Genomic DNA, 19,951 nt, shown 5'->3' on the forward strand with positions numbered 1-19,951 from the left:
CAACATCAATCATAGCCTTTGCTGTGGCTAGGAAGGGTCTGCCAAGGATGATGGATTCATCCATACACTTCCCAGTTTCTAGGATTATGAAATCAGCAGGGATGTAATGGTCTTCAACCTTTACCAAGACATCCTCTACAAGTCCATAAGCCTGTTTCTTTGAATTGTCTGCCATCTCTAGTAAGATTCTTACATCTTGTACCTCAATGATCCCTAGCTTCTCCATTACAGAGAGAGACATAAGGTTTATGCTTGACCCTAGGTCACACAGAGCCTTCTCAAAGGTCATGGTGCCTATGGTACAAGGGATTGAGAACTTTCCAGGGTCCTGTCTCTTTTGAGGTAATCTCTGCCTAGTCAAGTCATTCAGTTCTTTGATGAGGAATGGAGGTTCATCCTCACAAGTCTCATTACCAAATAACTTGGCATTTAGCTTCATGATTGCTCCAAGGTACTTAGCAACTTGCTCTTCAGTAATATCTTCATCCTCTTCAGAGGAAGAATATTCATCAGAGCTCATGAATGGCAAAAGTAGATTTAATAGAATCTCTATGGTCTCAGTATGAGCCTCAGATTCCCAGTTTCCTCATTAGGGAACTCCATAGAGGTCAGTGGACGTCCATTGAGGTCTTCCTCATTGGAATCACTGCCTCTTCCTCCTCTCCAAGTTCGGCCGTGTGGGTTGTGGTTATGGCCTTACACTCTCTTTTTGGATTCTCTTCTGTATTGCTAGGGAGAGTGCTAGGAGGGAGTTCAGTAATTTTCTTACTCAGCTGACCCAATTGTGCCTCCAAATTTCTAATGGAGGACCTTGTTTCAGTCATGAAACTTTGAGTGGTTTTGATTAGATCAGAGACAATGGTTGTTAAGTCAGAGGGGTTTTGATTAGAATTCTCTGTCTGTTGCTGAGAAGATGATGGAAAAGGCTTGCTATTGCTAAACCTGTTTCTTCCACCATTATTGTTGCTGAAACCTTGTTGAGGTCTCTATTGATCCTTCCATGAGAGATTTGGATGATTTCTCCATGAAGGATTATAGGTGTTTCCATAGGATTCTCCCATGTAATTCACCTCTTCCATTGTTGGGTTCTCAAGATCATAAGCTTCTTCTTCAGAGGAAGCTTCCTTAGTACTGCCTGTTGCTGCTTGCGTTCCAGACAGACTCTGAGAAATCATATTGACTTGTTGAGTCAATATTTTATTCTGAGCCAATATGGCATTCAGGGTATCAATCTCAATAACTCATTTCTTCTGAGTTGACCCATTATTCATAGGATTCCTTTCAGAGATGTACATGAATTGGTTATTTGCAACCATTTCAATGAGTTCCTGAGCTTCTGCAGGCGTCTTCTTCAGATGAAGAGATCCTCCAGCAGAGCTATCCAATGACATCTTGGATAGTTCAAACAGACCATCATAGAAAATTCCTATGATGCTCCATTCAGAAAGCATGTCAGAAGGGCACCTTCTGATCAATTGCTTATATCTCTCCCAAGCTTCATAGAGGGACTCACCATCCTTCTGTCTAAAGGTTTGGACTTCCACTCTAAGCTTACTCAATTTTTGAGGTGGAAAGAACTTTGCCAAGAAGGCATTGACTAGCTTTTCCCAAGAGTTCAGGCTTTCCTTAGGTTGTGAATCCAACCATGTTCTAGCTCTGTCTCTTAAAGCAAAAGGAAAGAGCATAAGTCTGTAGACTTCAGGGTCAACCCCATTGGTCTTGACAGTGTCACAGATTTGTAAGAACTCAGCTAAAAACTGATGAGGATCTTCCAATGGAAGTCCATGAAACTTGTAATTCTGTTGCATTAGAGAAACTAATTGAGGCTTAAGCTTAAAGTTGTTTGCTCCAATGGCAGAGATTGAGATGCTTCTCCCACAGAAATCAGGAGTAGGTACAGTAAAGTCACCAAGCACCTTCCTTGCAGTGTTGGCATTGTTGTTTTCGGCTGCTATGGTTTCTTCTTCTTTGAAGAGCTCTGTTAGGCCCTCTAAAGAGAATTGTTCTTTAGCTTCTCTTAGCTTTATCTTCAAGGTCCTTTCAGGTTCAGGATCAGCTTGAACAAGTATGCCTTTATCTTTGTTCCTGCTTATATGAAAGAGAAGAGAACAAGAAAGTAGGGAGTCCTCTATGTCACAGTATAGAGATTCCTTGAGGTGCCAGAGGAAAAGAAGAATAGAAGGAGGTGGTAGATGGAGGAGAATTCAAACATATAAAGAAGGAGGGAGTTCGAATTGTACCTTGAGGAGGAGTCTCAGTCCCTTAAATAGAAGGATGTGAGAAGAGGGGAAGAATTTTTGAAAATTAATTAGAAGATTTTAAAAAGAAATTTGAAAATTTGATTGAGATTTTCGAAAACTAAGTTTGGGAAAGAAATAAAGTGATTTTTGAAAAAGATTTTGAAATTAGAAAAAGATATGATTGAAAAAATTAATTTTGAAAAAGATGTGATTGAAAAGATATGTTTGAAAAGATATGATTGAAAATCAATTCAGAAAAAGAAAATTTTTAAAATTAAAGTTGATTACTTGACTATCAAGAAATTAAAAGATATGATTTTAAAATTTAAAGTTTGATCCGTTCTTAATAGGCAAGTAACAACTTGAAAATTTTGAAGTGGATCTTTAATTGAAGCAAGGATTTTTGAAAATAGTAAAAATAAATATAAAATGGAAAGAAATTGATTTTGAAAGAGATATGATTGAAAATATATGATTTGAAAAAGATTTGATTTTGAAAAATTATGAAAACTTGAAAAAAATGTGAATTAAAAACAAAATCTTCCCTCTAGTGTCATCCTAGCGTTAAATGCCCAGAATGGTGCCCATTCTGGCGTTTAACGCCCAAATCTCTACCTTTTTGGGCGTTAAACGCCCAGCCAGGTACCCTGGCTGGCATTTAAACGCCAGTTTTCCTTCTTCACTGGGCGTTTTGAACGTCCAGCTTTTCTGTTTGATTCCTCTGCTGAATGTTCTGAATCTTCAATTCTCTGTATTATTGACTTGAAAAGACATTGTCTAAAAAAATATTTTTGAATTTTTAATGATGAGAAACAATCAAAATACAACTAGTCTTAGGAAACTCAAATCAAACAATGCATGCAGGACACCAAACTTAAAAATTTTCATATAAGAGACACTAACAAATTGAGAATGCATATGAGAATGCATATGAGAAACAACAAAACTCACAAAACAAGAGAATTTAAAGATCAGAGCAATGAAATCATCAAGAAGAACTTGAAGATCAATGAAGAACATATTGCTTGTTTTCGAAAAATGCAAGAAGAATGCAAGTGACACCAAACTTAAAATTAGACAATAGACTCAAACAAGAAACATAAAATATTTTTGATTTTTATGGTTTTATAAATTTTTTTGTGATTTTTGAAACTTATATGGAAAAGAAAATAAAGAGAATCAAAACTTTTAATGAGAATTCCAGGAATCATGCAATGTTAGTCTAAAGCTTCAGTCTAAAAAGGATTATACATGTTTGGCCAAGCTTCAGCAGGACATTACATTCAATAGCTAAATTGATGAGAATCAATCAGCTTTTGTGATGATAAGAACATCACCTTGAAACTCTAGAATTCATTCTTAAAAATTCTGAAGAAAAGATACCTAATCTAAGCAACAATATGAACTGTCAGTTGTCCAAACTCGAACAATCCCCAGCAACGGCGCCAAAAACTTGGTGCACGAAATTGTGATCATCAACAATGGCGCCAAAGGACTTGGAGCTCTCAAACGTGAATCTCACTTTGTCACAATTCCGCACAACTAACCAGCAAGTGCACTGCGTCGTCCAAGTAATAAACCTTACGTGAGTAAGGGTCGATCCCACGGAGATTGTCGGCTTGAAGCAAGCTATGGTCATCTTGTAAATCTCAGTCAGGCGTATTCAAATGGTTATGGAGGATTGATAATTAAAAGATGAATAAAACATAAAATAAAGATAGAGATACTTATATAATTCATTGGTGGATTTCAGATAAGCGTATGAAGATGCTTTGTTCCCCTTGAACCTCTGCTTTCCTATTGCCTTCTTCCAATCATTCATACTCCTTTCCATGACAAGCTTTATGTTGGGCATCGCCGTTGTCAATGGCTATATCCCATCCTCTCAGTGAAAATGGTCCTGATGCTCTGTCACAACATCGGCTAATCAGCTGTTGGTTCTCGATCATGTCGGAATAGGATCCACTGATCCTTTTGCGTCTGTCACACGCCCCACAATCGCGAGTTTGAAGCTCGTCACAGTCATCCCTTCCCAGATCCTGCTCGGAATACCACAGACAAGGTTTAGACTTTCCGGATCTCAGGAATGGCCGCCATTAATTCTAGCCTATACCACAAAGGTTCCAATCTTAGATTAGAAACCCAAGAGATACGCATTCAAGCCATTGCTAGTAGAACAGAGGTGGTTGTCAGGCACATGTTCATAGGTGAGAATGATGATGAGTGTCACGGATCATCACATTCATTAAGTTGAAGAACGAATGAATATCTTGGAGAAGAAATAGACTTGAGTTGAATAGAAAAACAATAGTACTTTGTATTAATTCATGAAGAACAGCAGAGCTCCACACCTTAATCTATGGTGTGTAGAAACTCCACCGTTGAAAATACATAAGAACAAATAGTGTAAGCATGGCGGAATGGCCAGCCTCAAAGGTCTAAGGACTAAACGTCCCAAGATTGATAGTGTGAAAATACAATAGCAAAAGGTCCTATTTATAGAGAAACTAGTAGCCTAGGGTTTACAGAAATCAGTAATTAATGCAGAAATCTTCTTCCGGGCTCACTTGGTGTGTGCTAGGGCTGAGCATTGAAGCATTTTCGTGTAGAGACTTTTCTTGGAGTTAAACGCCAGTTTTTGTGCCAGTTTGGGCGTTTAACTCCAGCTTTTGTGCCAGTTTTGGAGTTAAACGCCAGAATTCTTGAGCTAACTTGGAACGCCTGTTTGGGCCATCAAATCTCGGGCAAAGTATAGACTATTATATATTGCTGGAAAGCCCAGGATGTCTACTTTCTAACGCAATTGAGAGCACGCCAATTGAGCTTCTGTAGCTCTAGAAAATCTACTTTGAGTGCAGGGAGGTCAGAATCCAACAGCATCTGCAGTCCTTTTTCAGCCTCTGAATCAGATTTTTGCTCAGGTCCCTCAATTTCAGCCGAAAAATACCTGAAATCACAGAAAAACACACAAACTCATAGTAAAGTCCAGAAGAGTGATTTTTATTTAAAAACTAATAAAAACATAATAAAAACTAACTAAAATATACTAAAAACATACTAAAAACAATGCCAAAGAGTGTATAAATTATCCGCTCATTAATACCTCTCCGAGCAGATTCCCAAATCTACAGACAGCTTCCCAAGTGATACAGAGAAAAACCCGAGAGGTGAAGCAAAGAAAGTAAGATGGGAAGATTGCAAGATGGTCACTATAAGTGATAAAGAGACCGAGGACGAACCGAACAAACTATTAGAACAACATGGAGATACATCAGCAGAGAAACAGGAACAGGAGCACCAAGCACCCAAAATTTCACAAAAGGAGCTGATAAGACTCTATGCACCTTTTCCCCAATTACTCAATGGTGGTGTAGAGAAGAGAATATACTCAAGGTTTCTTGACATATTTGCATCTCTCCATGTAAACATACCATTCATCAAGGCCCTCCAACAAATGCCCTCATACATTAAGTATATAAAGGAGCTGCTGACCAGGAAAAGCTCACTCAAGAGAGGACAAACAATAGTGATGAATAAGGAGTGCAGTGCCCTCACTCAACCCGAGTTCCCTACAAAAAGGAAGGACCCAGGGAGTTTTCACATCCCCTGTGCCATAGGAGAAACCATGTTTGATAAAGGACTTTGCGATTTGGGAGCAAGCATCAACTTAATGCCGTTATCCCTTATGAAGAGCCTGCAGATCAATGAGATAATGCCCACAGATGTAGTCATCAGGCTGGCTGACAAGAGTAAAAAACAAGCAGTAGGAGTGGTTGAAAATGTGCTGGTAAAGGTTGGAAACTACTTCCTTCCCACAGATTTTGTCATATTGGAAATGGAGGAAAGTCATCTCCATCCAATCATATTGGGGAGACCATTCCTAGCCACAGCCAGAGCACTTATAGATGTGGAGCGAGGAGAGCTAATTTTGAGGATCCATGATGAACAACTCACACTCAATGTTTTCAAACCCTCACAAGAAACAGATCAAGAGAACCAAGCACCAAGCAAAGATCACAGTGAGATACTGAAGGAAGAAACAAGCACTGAAGCACAACCAGCACATCTGGGAATACCCTTGGTTGATGAACAAGGCAATCAGCAGCTGTCACAGCTCAAGGAAAATCAGGAGGAACCTAAACCACCAGAGTTATACGAGACCAGCAACAAAATCTCCTTGGAAGAGGAGGTCACAAAGAGCAAGGCAACATCAAAAGGAACAAAGAAGAAGGTACCAAGGAGGTGGAGGAACAAGAAGATCCCTACAGAGGACTTCTCTCCAGGGGATAAAGTAATCTCAGCTTACTTCCCAGCTATTCCCCCCGATCTCCCCACCATCCCATCTCAGCTACCTAAAGTTTTTACCATCAACAGAGTTCTCTCCTTAGAACATGTGGAGATCCTTGATGAAGCCAATGGAAATAGATTTACTGCAAGGGGGGAGGACTTGAAGCATTACCAACCACCCTGATAAAGGCAGAACGTCAAGCTAGTGACGCTAAAGAAGCGCTTCATGGGAGGCAACCTATGTTTTATATGCTTTTAAAAATAGTTAATAATACAAGGTTCATGAATTTCAAATCAACTTGATATGCATTTGAATGAATCCTTGTGTGCAATATATAGTGAGGAACAAGTTTGGTGTCCAAGGCACACTAAGAGAACATAAATGTAACCCACATCATGTCACTCTTAGAGGCCTTGAACAAATCTTTTACACCACATGGCACCAAACTAAGTTTGGTGTTGCCAATGTTGCATACATGGATGTTGAGTTAGTCAGTTGGTTTGCACTCATGAATAGCACTTAGTTAGTTAAAAACAAAAACTTTAAAAAGTAGTTAGCCTTTTAATTTTGCCGCCACTTTCTACAAGTGTGTTTTTAATCACATTTCTTTTATTTTGTAGGAGCATTGATGGGGCAATTGAAGGGTTCAGATAACACAAAAGGAAGATACTACACACGTGTCTTCAAGGGGATTGCATTGGGAATGGTTGCCATGCAACATTGGAAGAAGAACAAGCTTGGAAACTGAGCCAACCCCATCATAAAGTTGGTGATCCTTCTGCTCACCCATGCCAAACCCCATCCGTCCATCACACAACCACCCCATCAATCCACACCTTTCATTCACTCATCACTTTCCTATATAAGTGAGTCCTAGTCCGTACTTCCCTTCACATTCCAATTCCCATTCCTCATACTACACACCTTCGGCATTCTTTTCACTACACCCTATCCTAACCAACCGAATTCCTCATCTAACCATACCTTCCACCTCCTTCATATATCAACTCCTACTCATGGCATCATCAAGCTCCAAGAGGCAAAAGAGGAAGGAACCGGTGGAGAGTATTCCTTTCGATGAAAGGAGATTCAAAACTGCATTCCATGAACTCGAATTTGAACGGATAAAGCTCAAGAAGATACTGCCTGAGTTAACATTCCAAATTGATGAGGATGAGTGCCCACAGATTCGAGAGAAGATTAAACAAAGGGGTTGGCAAAGGCTTACGAACCCAGAGGGGAAGATAAATGCAAACCTCATCAAAGAGTTCTATGCAAATGTGGTCAGAGAAGACAAAACCAAGGCCCCCACCTTCAAAAGTTACGTAAGAGGGAGAGAGGTGGATTTCAGCCCCAATGCTATAACAAGAACTCTTTAGCTGAAATCACTACATTTTGATGAGCCTAGTTATCATGCAAGAATAAGTAAGAGCCCTGACAATGATGAACTCGAAGAAATTGTGACTGACATATGTGTTATAGGAGCTGACTGGGAAAGGTATGCGGATAGGAGACCCCGGTTCATCAAGAGAGGAGACCTCAGCCCGGAAGCCAATGGATGGTTTGAACTCGTGAGGAGGTCTATCCTCCCAGCTGCAAATAATTCTGAGGTCAACGTTACTCGAGCTACCATGGTACATTGCTTAGTACAGGGTGGAGAAATCAATGTTCATGAACTTATAGCTGAGGAGATTCAAGAGTCAGCTGAGAAGATTGATTCGGGTGCCAGGCTTTGGTACCCCAGCACCATCCTCAGACTGTGTATGAAGGCCAAGGTAATCTTCGAGGATAGCAATCCAGATTGGGCGAACCCTGGGAGGCTAATTACGCTCCAGCGTCTGACTTATACGACACCTGCGTAACAACAAAGAAGACCTCAAATAGGGAAGCGAAAGCCAAAAGAAAGACCTCACCAAGAAGAGTCTCATCAGGAAGAACACCAACAAAGAGAATATTATGACCCAACCAACATAAACCTGAATCACATTCACGGAGCCATTGAGGAGCTAGCATGGAGTTATATGGAGGGACAAGAACAACAACTGCACATTCAAGCTCAAAGGATGGATCGTCAAGAAGAGCTCCTTTCTAATTGGATGAATCAACAAGGAGAATGGCAAAAACAGCAAATGGACCACTATTCCCAGCTTACTCAAGCCATAAATCAAGTGACTGAAAGACAAGAGCGACAAGACAAGCGCCTTCAAGAACTCAATCAATGATAGCTAGCTCAGGCAAAGGCATTCAATGAGTTCAGCGTACTGAATGAAGGACGGCAACTAGATAGGGAGGAGTTCTACACAAACACTCAAGCCAAATTGAACTATATGTCTAGTCATATGCATAATCTGAACTCTGCAATCCCCAGGTATGATGAAGTCCAAAATGAGCTAACAGAACAAGAGGAAGGGAAGGTGAAACAGCAGAAGGAAACACTGAAGAAGAAGATGGAAGACGCTGGCTTCTGGAAGAAATTGATTGGAAAGAGCAAAGGAAGTGGGAGTTCAAGCACTCAAGAAAAACACAAAGAGGACAAACAAGAAGGAGAGCAGGAGCAACCCCATGAGTAAAAGGTGGTGGAGTTCCCTCATTGTCCCATCTTTTTCAAGTTTTAAATAAGGAAAATCATGTATGAAATAGAACATGCTTCCATGGTAGTTTAGAATTTTTAATTCTGTTTTTAGTATTCTCCTTGCTTAGGTCTATGATTACTAGTCAAATTGCCTATTTTCAATTCCATCTTGCTTATTGTGTTGCTTGTCTCCTTTTGAATCAAATAAAAAGAGATGTTATGAAAGGCCAGAGTAGAGTTCATATTATGGAGTAAGTTCCTAAGTTTGTGATATGGTAAGAGATTAGCTAAGTTGGTTCACCAATAAGGTGGGAAGGCAACTATCTATCCGGAATCATATGCTTGAAACACACCCCATGAGACTAGCTAAATAACAAGATCCTAATAAGAAAAAGGGAAAGAGAAAATGAAAGTTGAGAAATAAAAGGAAAAGAGTAAGAAATAAGGCTAGGCACCAAGGGTTTGAATCTTGAGGCATGTGTTTGTGGTGCTCCTGTGTAAGGGATTTACTTGGATGAATAAGCTCTCAGGGGTGCCTTATCACTTGGTAACTTGGGTTAACTAACCCGGGATTATCAGCTGAAAGTCCACTATCAAGAGTAACCCTTGCTATAGAATACTTAGTAACCCAAAGAGGTGCTGGACACCAAGGTCTCAAGAAAGAAAATAAACAAACCATGTGCCTGTGGTGTGTATGTATGGGGGAAAGAGACTTGAGGGAGTAAGTCCTTAGGGGTGTCTCAACACCTAGCACCTTGAACCAACTGGTTCGGGAGTGCTGGCTGAAAGCTTATCTTAAAGAGTCGCCCCCTCACAGAGCACTTAGCCTAAGAGCACAATCAAACCCTGAAAACAATAAAAGGATCAAGGAATAAGAGTCTCATAGGGTGCAATCAAGTGAGTATTCAAGACATGATAAAGGTCTGAAAGCCAGTGAAGGAATGAACCTAAGTTGCTATACATGAAACCACCATAAAACCAAGGACATGATTTCCACAATAATGACTCATATCTCTTAGCATTTCATTCATCATTCTCTTGTTCCAGTACTTGCTTAGGGACAAGCAAGCTTTAAGTTTGGTGTTGTGATGCCAGAGAATTTTCGCCAGTTTCACTGACCTTTTCTTTGTGGTTTTAGGGTAGTTTCATGCACTTTCTTAGGAAATAAGCAAGTTTTGGGTAGAATTTCACTTACATCTTGATTCAAGCAAACATTGTGATTTTTATATGAATTCATGAGAATTATGCATAAATTGAATGACAAATTGGATGATGCATATCTCATAACTTGGACTAGAACTTTAATGCACTTTATTGCTTGATTTCAGAACAAAGGAAGCAAGGAAGAACCACGTTAGCAGCCACGTTAGTCTAACTAACGTGACCTCTAACGTGGAATGGGAGCTAGCTTGCAACGTTAATGAGAAAAGTAATCGCCAATAATGTCCTCGAAGCCATCATAGCCCACGTTGAGAGTCACGTTAACTAAGTTAACGTGAACTCTAACGTGGAAGAAGGAAATGAAACCAACGTTAGTGACACTCACCTTTGTCACTAACGTTGGACCAAGCTCATATTGGCCACGTTAAGAGCCACGTTAACTTAGTTAACATGGACTCTAACGTGGGGAAGCAAAAGAATGGCCAACGTTAGTGACACTCACCTTTGTCACTGACGTTGGACTAAGCCAATTTGAGCCACATTAGTTGCCACGTTAACTTAGTTAACGTGGAATCTGATGCGCATAAACGTGTTATGCTACGATTTAGGAAATTGCACGATCGGCAAAATTCCTTCCGGCAAGTGCACCGGTTATCGTCGTCAAGTAAAAACTCACAATAGAGTGAGGTCAAATCCCACAAGGATTGGTTGAGTGAGCAATTCGGATTAGAAGTGTGTTCTAGTTGAGCGGAATCAAGATTTGAGATGAGAATTGCGGAATGTAAAATTGGCGGGAAAAGTAAATGACAAGAAAATTAAATGGCTGAATCTTAAATTGCATGAATTAAAGAGCAGAATGTAAATTGCTGAAATTAAAAGGGAATGGGGATGATTGCAAGAATTGAATTGCAGAATGTAAAGAGAAAGTGGAAATCAGAAATGGGGAATTCATTGGGTTTAGGAGATATTGAAATCTCCGAATCAAAACATGTATATCTCTTCCTCAACCAATGCATTCATTGAATTTTGCTTGGCAATCTTATATGATTGGATCCCAATTCCTTGGCTCACCAATGCTCTCTAAAAACAAACAAATTCCCAATCCCTTGGTTTAAATGTTCATAAGAAGAGATGATGCTTGATCACTGATTATACCACACAATTTCATGAACCACAATTTGGTAGGATTACATGTCACAATATCCATCCAAACCCCAATCCAATCCACTGTGAGAAAGCTTCTCTAGCATGAATCCTCCATTCCTTTCCCAAGGCTCCGAAGGATTCCAAGTATGAGTAGTTTCTTTCCCAAGACAACTACTCAATGGAATTAGATCGAGAAGCTTTCTAACAAAATTCAAGAGAAAAGATTGAAGAAGAAGATAAACTATTATTGATTCATTGAATTACAATAGAGCTCCCTAACCCAATGAAAGGGGGTTTAGTGAATCATAGCTCTGAATTCAATTACAAAGAAAAGGAAAACTAGCTAAAAGTGAAGTAAAAAGTCCCTCTAACTTAACTTCTATCCTATTTATACACTTTCTATATTGAGCTTCAGTTGTGCTTCTTGGGCTTTGAGGCCTCTCCTTGCCTTCCTTTTGCCTTGGGTTTATGATCCATAATCTTGATGAGGTTGTTGATCCAAATCCTGTAACATTTATTGAGCCAACTTAGTGATAATCAAATAATGACACATGACTCAATAAATTGAGATTTCAAACTCATCAATCCTTCAGGCCCAATCCCATAAACCATGATATTCAATTGGGTTTCATACCAAAGTAAGTTTAAGTTAATATTTGTGCTCAAAGACTAACTTAAATCACAATATTTTTGGCCCAGAAACCTTTTTCAAGAGTGGCGTTTAAGTTGTAGTTTAAGCTTAAACTGCAGCTTAAACGCCAGACACTTCCAGTGAGGCCTTTTGAAGAAGCACGTTTAAGCTTCAGTTAAGGTTAAACTGAAGCTTAAACGTGGAAATGGAAGAAGGTAGCCCTGGAGAGTCATGTAGTCGAACACGTTTAAGCTTCAGTTTAAGGTTAAACTGAAGCTTAAACGTGGGGATAGGAAGGGCAGCCCTGGAGGTCGAACACGTTTAACCTCCAGTTTGAGGTCAAACTGGAGGTTAAACGTGGAAAAGGGTGGAGGCATACTGGAGGTCGAACACGTTTAACCTCCAGTTTGAGGTCAAACTGGAGGTTAAACGTGGAAGCTTAAAATGGTGGCCCTGGAGGTGTCGAACACGTTTAACCTCCAGTTTGAGGTCAAACTGGAGGTTAAACGTGGAGATGGAGAGAGCAACCCTGGAGTGGAAAAGCTATCGAACACGTTTAAGCTCCAGTTTGAGTCAAACTGGAGCTTAAACGTGGAATGGCTCCCTGGTACTCTTCCTGGTTCTGGCGTTTAACCTCCAGTTTGAGGTCAAACTGGAGGTTAAACGTGGAACTCCTCCCTGGGTGGCATACTCATTCTGGCGTTTAACCTCCAGTTTGAGGTCAAACTGGAGGTTAAACGTGGAATGCTCCTTAAGTGAGGCTTTTCATTCTGGCATTTAACCTCCAGTTTGAGGTCAAACTGGAGGTTAAACTTCAATCCCAGCATTTCTTATCCTTCATGATTTTGGCGTTTAAGCTCCAGTTTAGGCTTCAACTGGAACTTAAACTCCACATGTGATATTCAAGCTTCCTTTATTGATTTTGTTGCTTCCTTGCTTAGCCTCTTCTTCCCTGAAATCATCCAAACAATTGCATCAAAGTCTTGCAAAATTTCATGAGAAATCTTTCATTCATAGCATTTAAGTAATATAACTAAAACTCATGGAATTTGCATCAAAATCATATTGTTTGGATGGTTCATTACTTTGTTCTTCATTTAACCATTTTTGGTTACTTTAAGCTCAAGAAAATGCATAAAACAACTAAAACTAACAGAAAAATGCTAGTGAAACTAGCCTATGATGCCTTGGCATCACAACACCAAACTTAATACTTGCTTGTCCCTAAGCAAGTCCTGAGTTATTTGAGAAGAAAGTATGGAACAGAAAGCAATTACATTGGCTATATTAGCAAGCATTTGAAGTTCATCAGAAGGGTTTTATGCAGAAAGTTGCAGCATCACTTTTTCATACTTATCAGGTAGGATTATCACTTTTTCATTTCATCCATCAAAAATTGCTATGGCCTCTTGTTATTCTTATGTCTTTGGCACTTTTCTCTTCTTTGTTTTTCTTTTCTTTTTCTTAGAGCTTCTTTTGCTCCTTGTTTGCTTAGTGTCATGTGTTGCACAAGCCTTTGGCATTTTCTTTTTCTTATCAGTGCACTACACATATCCACTTTAGGCATTTTAGTTCACATTTCTTCTTGAGACATTGGTGCCCAGCACCTCTTTGTGTGACTAAATGTTTTGTATTTAGGTTGCTCTTGATAATGGACTTTTGGTTGATAATCCCGGGTTAGTTAACCCAAGTTACCAAGTGTTGAAACACTCCTCAGAACCTATTCATCCAAGCATATCCTTAATACATAAACACCACAGGCATTTGTCTCAGAAGTTCAAACCATTGGTACCTAGCTTGTTTTCTCAATTTTCTTGCTTTTTGGTTGCCTTTTTCTGTGGCTTTTTCTTTTTCTTTTTCTTTCTTTTTCATGGCCAAAGACATTTATTCATCAAGATCCATAGACAATTTTTACTCTCTACATAAAAAATGATAATTCTACACTCTAATTTTAGTGATCTGACTACACAATCAAGCATGCATACCACCACTTAATTCTACTTGATTTGTCACTAATTTAGCCAAGTTACTTTTGTTCAAACTTTTCTTTTATTTTTGGAAACAGAACAAGCATGGCACGCACTTGTTTAAGAAGGTGAAGTTATATCCAAACATCTAGGCATTCACTTTATTCAAAGCAATTAACACACAGACATACTAAACAACTCATAAAAAAAAAAAAAAAAAAAAAAAAACTCCACATAACACCTAAATGACTTATGATGAAAACACGTTCATAAAGACAATTCACCAATTATCATTTGATTATTAAGGAACGAGACCACCTCTTATTTATTGCTTGGTTCTTCTTAATTCTTGGGATCCTGCTTCTTCTTGCTTCCTGCCTCTTTTTGACCACTTGTGCTTCCTTTGTCTTTTCTTATGAGCTTTTTCCAGAATCCAGCCTTTTTCATCGTTTCTTCCACTCCTTTTTCAAGGATCATTGCCTTGTTTATTTCTCCTTCTTTCCTCCCTTTGAAATACTCATCATAAGCTGGGAATGCTGGGTCCATCTTGTGTAGATGTTCCCCTATGTAGTTAAGCTTGATTTGCGAACTGATGTTGTAGTCAGCTTGGACTGAGTATCTTGCATTCTGTAAAGTGGTGGCTTCCTTGATTGCCAAGACATTGGCATCTTGGTGTTGGCATATGTGGCTGAAGGATTCCTGTAAGTGTAAATTTTGTTCCCTTTGCAGATCGAAGAATCTTGATTCAAAGTTCCTTTGCATATCCATCATTTTTAGATGAAAGTCCTCTTGTCTCTCCTGAGACCTCATGTATTGTTGAGACATTCCTTCCATGATTTCCTGCATTCTGCTCATATCCATGGGGTCTCTGGGAATTCGTTGTCTTCTTTCAGGAGTTGCTTGCTCTTCTTGCTCTTCTTCTCTATCTTCTCCTTCCTGTCTTTCTTGTTCTGCTTCTTGCTCGGCTTCCACTTGTTGCCCTTCTTCATTTCTTCTTCTTGTATGTCTTGGAGGAGTTGGGCCAAGAGTCATTCTGTGTGCAGTTATGACCAGTCCAGGATATAGCCAATTAGGTCTTTCATCCTCAAGTGGTACTTGGGCATCGATGCATAGTCTAATGATAGTGCTAGGGAAGTGAAGCCAGGATTCAGGGTCACTTTTCTCACTAAACTCTTGTATCTGTTCAGCAATGAGTTTATGAACTTTGATCTCCCCTCCAACCATAATGCAATGTAGCAAGATGGCTCTTTTAGGGACTATTTCTGAAGAGTTTGCAGTGGGTAGGATGGATCTCCTAACTATTGCATACCACCCTTTAGCTTCAGGTGTTAGGTCTCCCCTTCTCAAGACTCTTGGAGCCCCTCTTGTTTTTCTCACCCATTCAGCTCTGATGGCACAAAGGTCTTCAGCAATATTTGTATAGTCAGGTTCTCCTATCATCCTTTCTTCATAACTTGCTTGGCTGAAATGTATGTTTTTCAGGCCAAGAGTTTTCATGATTGCTTTGGGACTGAAGTCAACTTCCACCCCTCTCACATAGCTTTTGTATGTGGGGTTCTTGGTTTGATCCTCCCTTACTGCATTTGCATAAAACTCTTTCACCAAGTTGATGTTGATTCTAGTGATTGGCTTAGTTAGGAGCTCCCACTTCCTCTTTTTGATCTTTTCCCAAACACCTGGGAACTCATCCTTTTCAAGGTCAAAGGGAACCTCAGCTAGTACCGTTTTAGGTCTCATCCATTCGGCTTGAATCTCATGGAATACTGATCTGTATCTCCATGCATCGAATTCCCTGTTTTCCTCCATTGGCTGCTTGTCTTTTCTTCTTTTGTGGCTAGATGAAGCTGCCGTTGGTTTTTTTAGTTTTGGTAAGTGACAACTAAAGTTGACAAGGTGAAGCAAGAAGTGTTGTTGGAGGTGTGGTGAGGTTGTTTCCGGCAAGAGATGGTTATGCTATGATGAAGGAAAATGTGTATGAAGGAGAATTGGTGGTGTGGGACTCGTTCCCCAAGTGGTTCTTTATAGTGCCCATGAGTGAAAAATGGACGGCTAGGGTGGTTTGTGAAGGGTGGCTTGATGGTAAATATATGAATTATGGATAAGGACGATTTGCTTTTCATTTTCTTGGAAGTATTCTGGGTGCATTAGGTTGTACATGTAGCTTTCTTTTCTTGCAGAACTTCCTTTTCCCATGTGTTAGTTTCAAAGATTTGTGAATTTTCTTTTTGACCAAGCACGTACCTCCCCTTGTCTTTTTCCTCCATTTTTGTCTTTTCTTTTGTACCTGCACAAACAAACAAATTTGCTATCATTTTTCGGTCCATGTGAATTATGAATAGTATTTGCACATGTAAATCAATGCTTGTCTTTATGAGCTTATAGCCGTGACTTCTACATGTATGCACACTTATTATTTGGACACCAAACTTAGTGTTTGGTTAAGTCTCCTGATGACATGAAATCCATATTGGTTGTCCTTAATGAGTGTGCATAATTCTAATAAATCATAGTCACCTTGGCTTTTTGATTCTAAACAAAGTTACTACCCTAAGTAATTGAAACCAAGGTATTAAAACATGTGAATGGTATACTTGTCATGAATTTTGAAATCCAGAGGAACTTCTTGCTTTTCATAAACTGTGTTCAAAAAGAACACCAAACTTAATGTTTGGTTGTGCACCTTGAATGAAAGATGGAATTCAATTTGAGTAAGATTTGGGAGTGCCATCAGGCACACCAAACTTAGAGACCAATTGTAATTTACATGCACGGTTTAGTGCACTTAATCCATAGTTGTCCTGAGGATTCAAGTTCATGCATAAGAAACCATGTTTTATTAGATGTAAAGCAAAGCACTAAAGATTAAGGATACTAAAAACATGGGTTGCCTCCCATGAAGCGCTTCTTTAACGTCACTAGCTTGACGGTTGTCCCTTGTTAGGGTGGATTGTAGTGCTTGACGTCATCTCCTCTCACTATGAAAACGTCCCCACTTGATTCATTCATGACCTCTAAATGTTCCATAGAAAGAACTTTCCTGATTGTGAACACTTGAGGGAGCTGGGAAGGAATGGTTTTGAGGCCAGGTGGGATTGGCAGATAATGACTTGATATCACGTTATCTCCCGGAGAAAAACCTTCAGTGGGAATTTTCTTGTTTCTCCATCCTCTTGGCAATCTCCCTATCACTCTTCCCTTTCTCTTGAGGATTTCTTTATTGACCTTTATGTCAGGAGGATCCTTCTGATCTGTTTCCACTGATTCTTGTGGCTCTAACTCTTGCAACTCTTGTTTGCCTTCCAATGACTGTTTTAGAGTCTCAGCTGCTGGATTACTTTCCTCCAAACACGGATGGCTACTATCATCTTTAGGCTTTTCAGGTTCTGGTTCAGGCTCAGATGCAGGTTTGAAGACTTTGAAAATGAGCTGTTCATCATGTATTCTCAGAATTAGCTCTCCTTGTTCTACATCGATGAGCGCTCTAGTAGTGGCTAGAAATGGTCTGCCCAGAATGATAGGGTGTAAGTAGCTTTCCTCCATGTCCACAATGACAAAGTCTGTGGGGAAATAATAATCCCCCACTTTCACCAGCACATTTTCAACTACCCCTTCAGCTTGCTTCTGAGTTTTGTCAGCCAGTTGTATGATTACATCAGTGGATCTCACCTCATTCAGTTGTAGCCTCTTCATAAGAGTTAGAGGCATCACGTTTATGCTAGCTCCTAGATCACAGAATCCTCTGTCAATTTTTGTTTCCCCTATGATGAAAGGGATATGAAAACTTCCTGGGTCCGTTTTCTTAGAGAGTGTGTCCTTCTTGATGAGAGCACTGCATTCTTTGTTCATTGTTACCGTTTGTCCTCCCTTCAACACTCTTTTCTTGCTTAACAATTCCTTTAAATACTTGATGTGTGTGGGCATTTGATGAAGACTCTCAAGAAAGGGAATATTGACATGCAGAGAGTTAAATGTCTCTAGAAACCTTGAATAGGTTTTCCTTTTTTCACCTCCTCCTAACCTCTCAGGAAATGGTGCTTTTGGTTGGTATACTCCCATCATGCCTTTTTGCAGTTCCTTGGCTTGCTCAGTTCCACCTTCTTGCTTAACTTTTTCCACACCTTCCTTCAAGATTTCTGGTTCCTGCTCTGAGGGCCTGATTCCTTCTTCTTCTGAGACTTCCTTCATTATGGTGATGGCTTTGCATTCTTCCCATCTTACTCTCTTTTGTTCCCCTTTAGGATTCTTTTCTGTGTCACTAGGGAACACTGCAGTTGATTTGGGTGCCTGTTGAGATAGCTCTCCTACTTGAGATTCCATCCTTTTAAGTTTTTCACCATGGTTTCTTAAGGTAGTTCTCACATCATCCCGGAAGCTCTTCAGTTCAATGATGTCTTGACTCATGGTTGCCATAATTCCTTCTATCCGGTTTAATTGATCTTGAAATTGTTGGTTCGGATTAGGTTGGGTATGTTGATTATTTTGGCCATGATATGATGATTGGGGGTAAGTGTTTTGTGTGGCTTGGTATGATCTTTGGTTGGAGTTTTGGTATGTGGAATTGTTATGTTGGTTGTGGTTGTAAGGTTTGTGGTTTTGTGGTTGGGTTTGTTGGTTTCCCCACCCAAAGTTTGGGTGGTTTCTCCAGCCTGGGTTGTAAGTGTTGGAATGTGGATCATATGATTGCCTTTGTTGGTTTCCCACATAGTTAACCTCATCCCATTCACCTCCTTCAATGCCTACTTCCTCTTGATCATGTGTGTGTATTGCAGACACTTGCTTTGTTTCTAATTGCCTGGTAAGCTCTGCTAGTTGCTTGGCAAACACCTTGTTTTGGGCTAGAATTGTATCAACCTGGTTCAGCTCCATGACTCCCTTAGTGTTGTGCCTTTCTGATGCATAGTAGTACTCATTCTCAGCCACTGTCTCGATCACTTCAATGGCTTCTTCCACAGTCTTTTTCCTGTTCAATGAACCTCCTGATGAATGGTCTACAGCCTTCCTTGATTCATAAGAGAGCCCATCATAGAAGATGTGCAGTTGCACCCAATCATGGAACATGTTTGGTGGGCATTTCCTTGTCAAGTCCTTGAATCTCTCCCATGCCTCGTAGAGAGTTTCACCATCTTGTTGTCTAAAAGTTTGAACCTCAGATCGAAGCCTATTGACCTTTTGTGGAGGGTAGAAACGTGCCAGAAACTTGCTTTCCACCTCATCCCATGTTGTTAGACTCCCCCTTGGGAATGATTCCAGCCACTTAGTTGCTTTGTCCCTAAGTGAGAATGGGAACAAAAGCAGTTTATAGGCATCTTCCTGGACTCCATTGGACTTCACAGTGTCACAAATTCTCAGGAATTTTGTGAGATGTTGGTTTGGGTCTTCATTAGCACTTCCTCCAAAGGAACAATGATTTTCCACAAGTGATATTAGCTGTGGCTTGAGCTCAAAATTGTTGGCCTGAATGGGTGGTTTCTGGATGCTACTACCACAATTCCCAGAGGTTGGGTTTATGTATGAACTAAGAACCCTCCTCTCAGGGATGGCATTGTTTCCATCAGCTCTCTCATGGTTGTGAACTTCTCTATCCATGTTGAGATCTAAAGCTTCCTCAAAATTGTCCTCAGATTCTCCTTCAGATTCCTCTTCTCCCACTACTCTCTTCCCTCTTGCTTCCCTTCTAAGTCTATGAAGGGTCCTCTCTGGTTCGGTATATGGAGGAGTTGATGTCTCTCCTCTTCTACCTGTCATACAAGAACACAGCTCAAACACAAACAAGTGAAATACTCTTGGTTAATGGAAGAGTATGGTTAGCTCAATTGAGGAATTAATTCAAACAGTTAGTGAGTCAGTGAGTTAGTTGCATGAATTTAAAGGCATAAAGAAGGAAAGCATGTAACCAAGTGCAGAAATTAAAATTCGACAAGTATCTAGAACAGAATTAACAAAGCA

At 39.9% G+C, this 19,951-nt stretch overlaps 2 non-coding genes across 2 annotated transcripts; both read left to right on the forward strand.

Moving 5' to 3' along the window:
- Positions 1–1,445: 1,445 nt before the first annotated feature.
- Positions 1,446–1,553, forward strand: LOC112780207 (small nucleolar RNA R71). The gene has a single exon (XR_003191059.1). It is a non-coding gene; the product is annotated as a small nucleolar RNA R71 (small nucleolar RNA).
- Positions 1,554–19,061: 17,508 nt separating this feature from the next.
- On the forward strand, positions 19,062–19,165 carry LOC112781439 (small nucleolar RNA R71). The gene has a single exon (XR_003192215.1). It is a non-coding gene; the product is annotated as a small nucleolar RNA R71 (small nucleolar RNA).
- The last annotated feature ends 786 nt before the right edge of the window (positions 19,166–19,951 follow it).

Source organism: Arachis hypogaea, chromosome 19, assembly GCF_003086295.3.
Source record: "Arachis hypogaea cultivar Tifrunner chromosome 19, arahy.Tifrunner.gnm2.J5K5, whole genome shotgun sequence".
NCBI classification, from domain to species: Eukaryota; Viridiplantae; Streptophyta; class Magnoliopsida; order Fabales; family Fabaceae; genus Arachis; species Arachis hypogaea.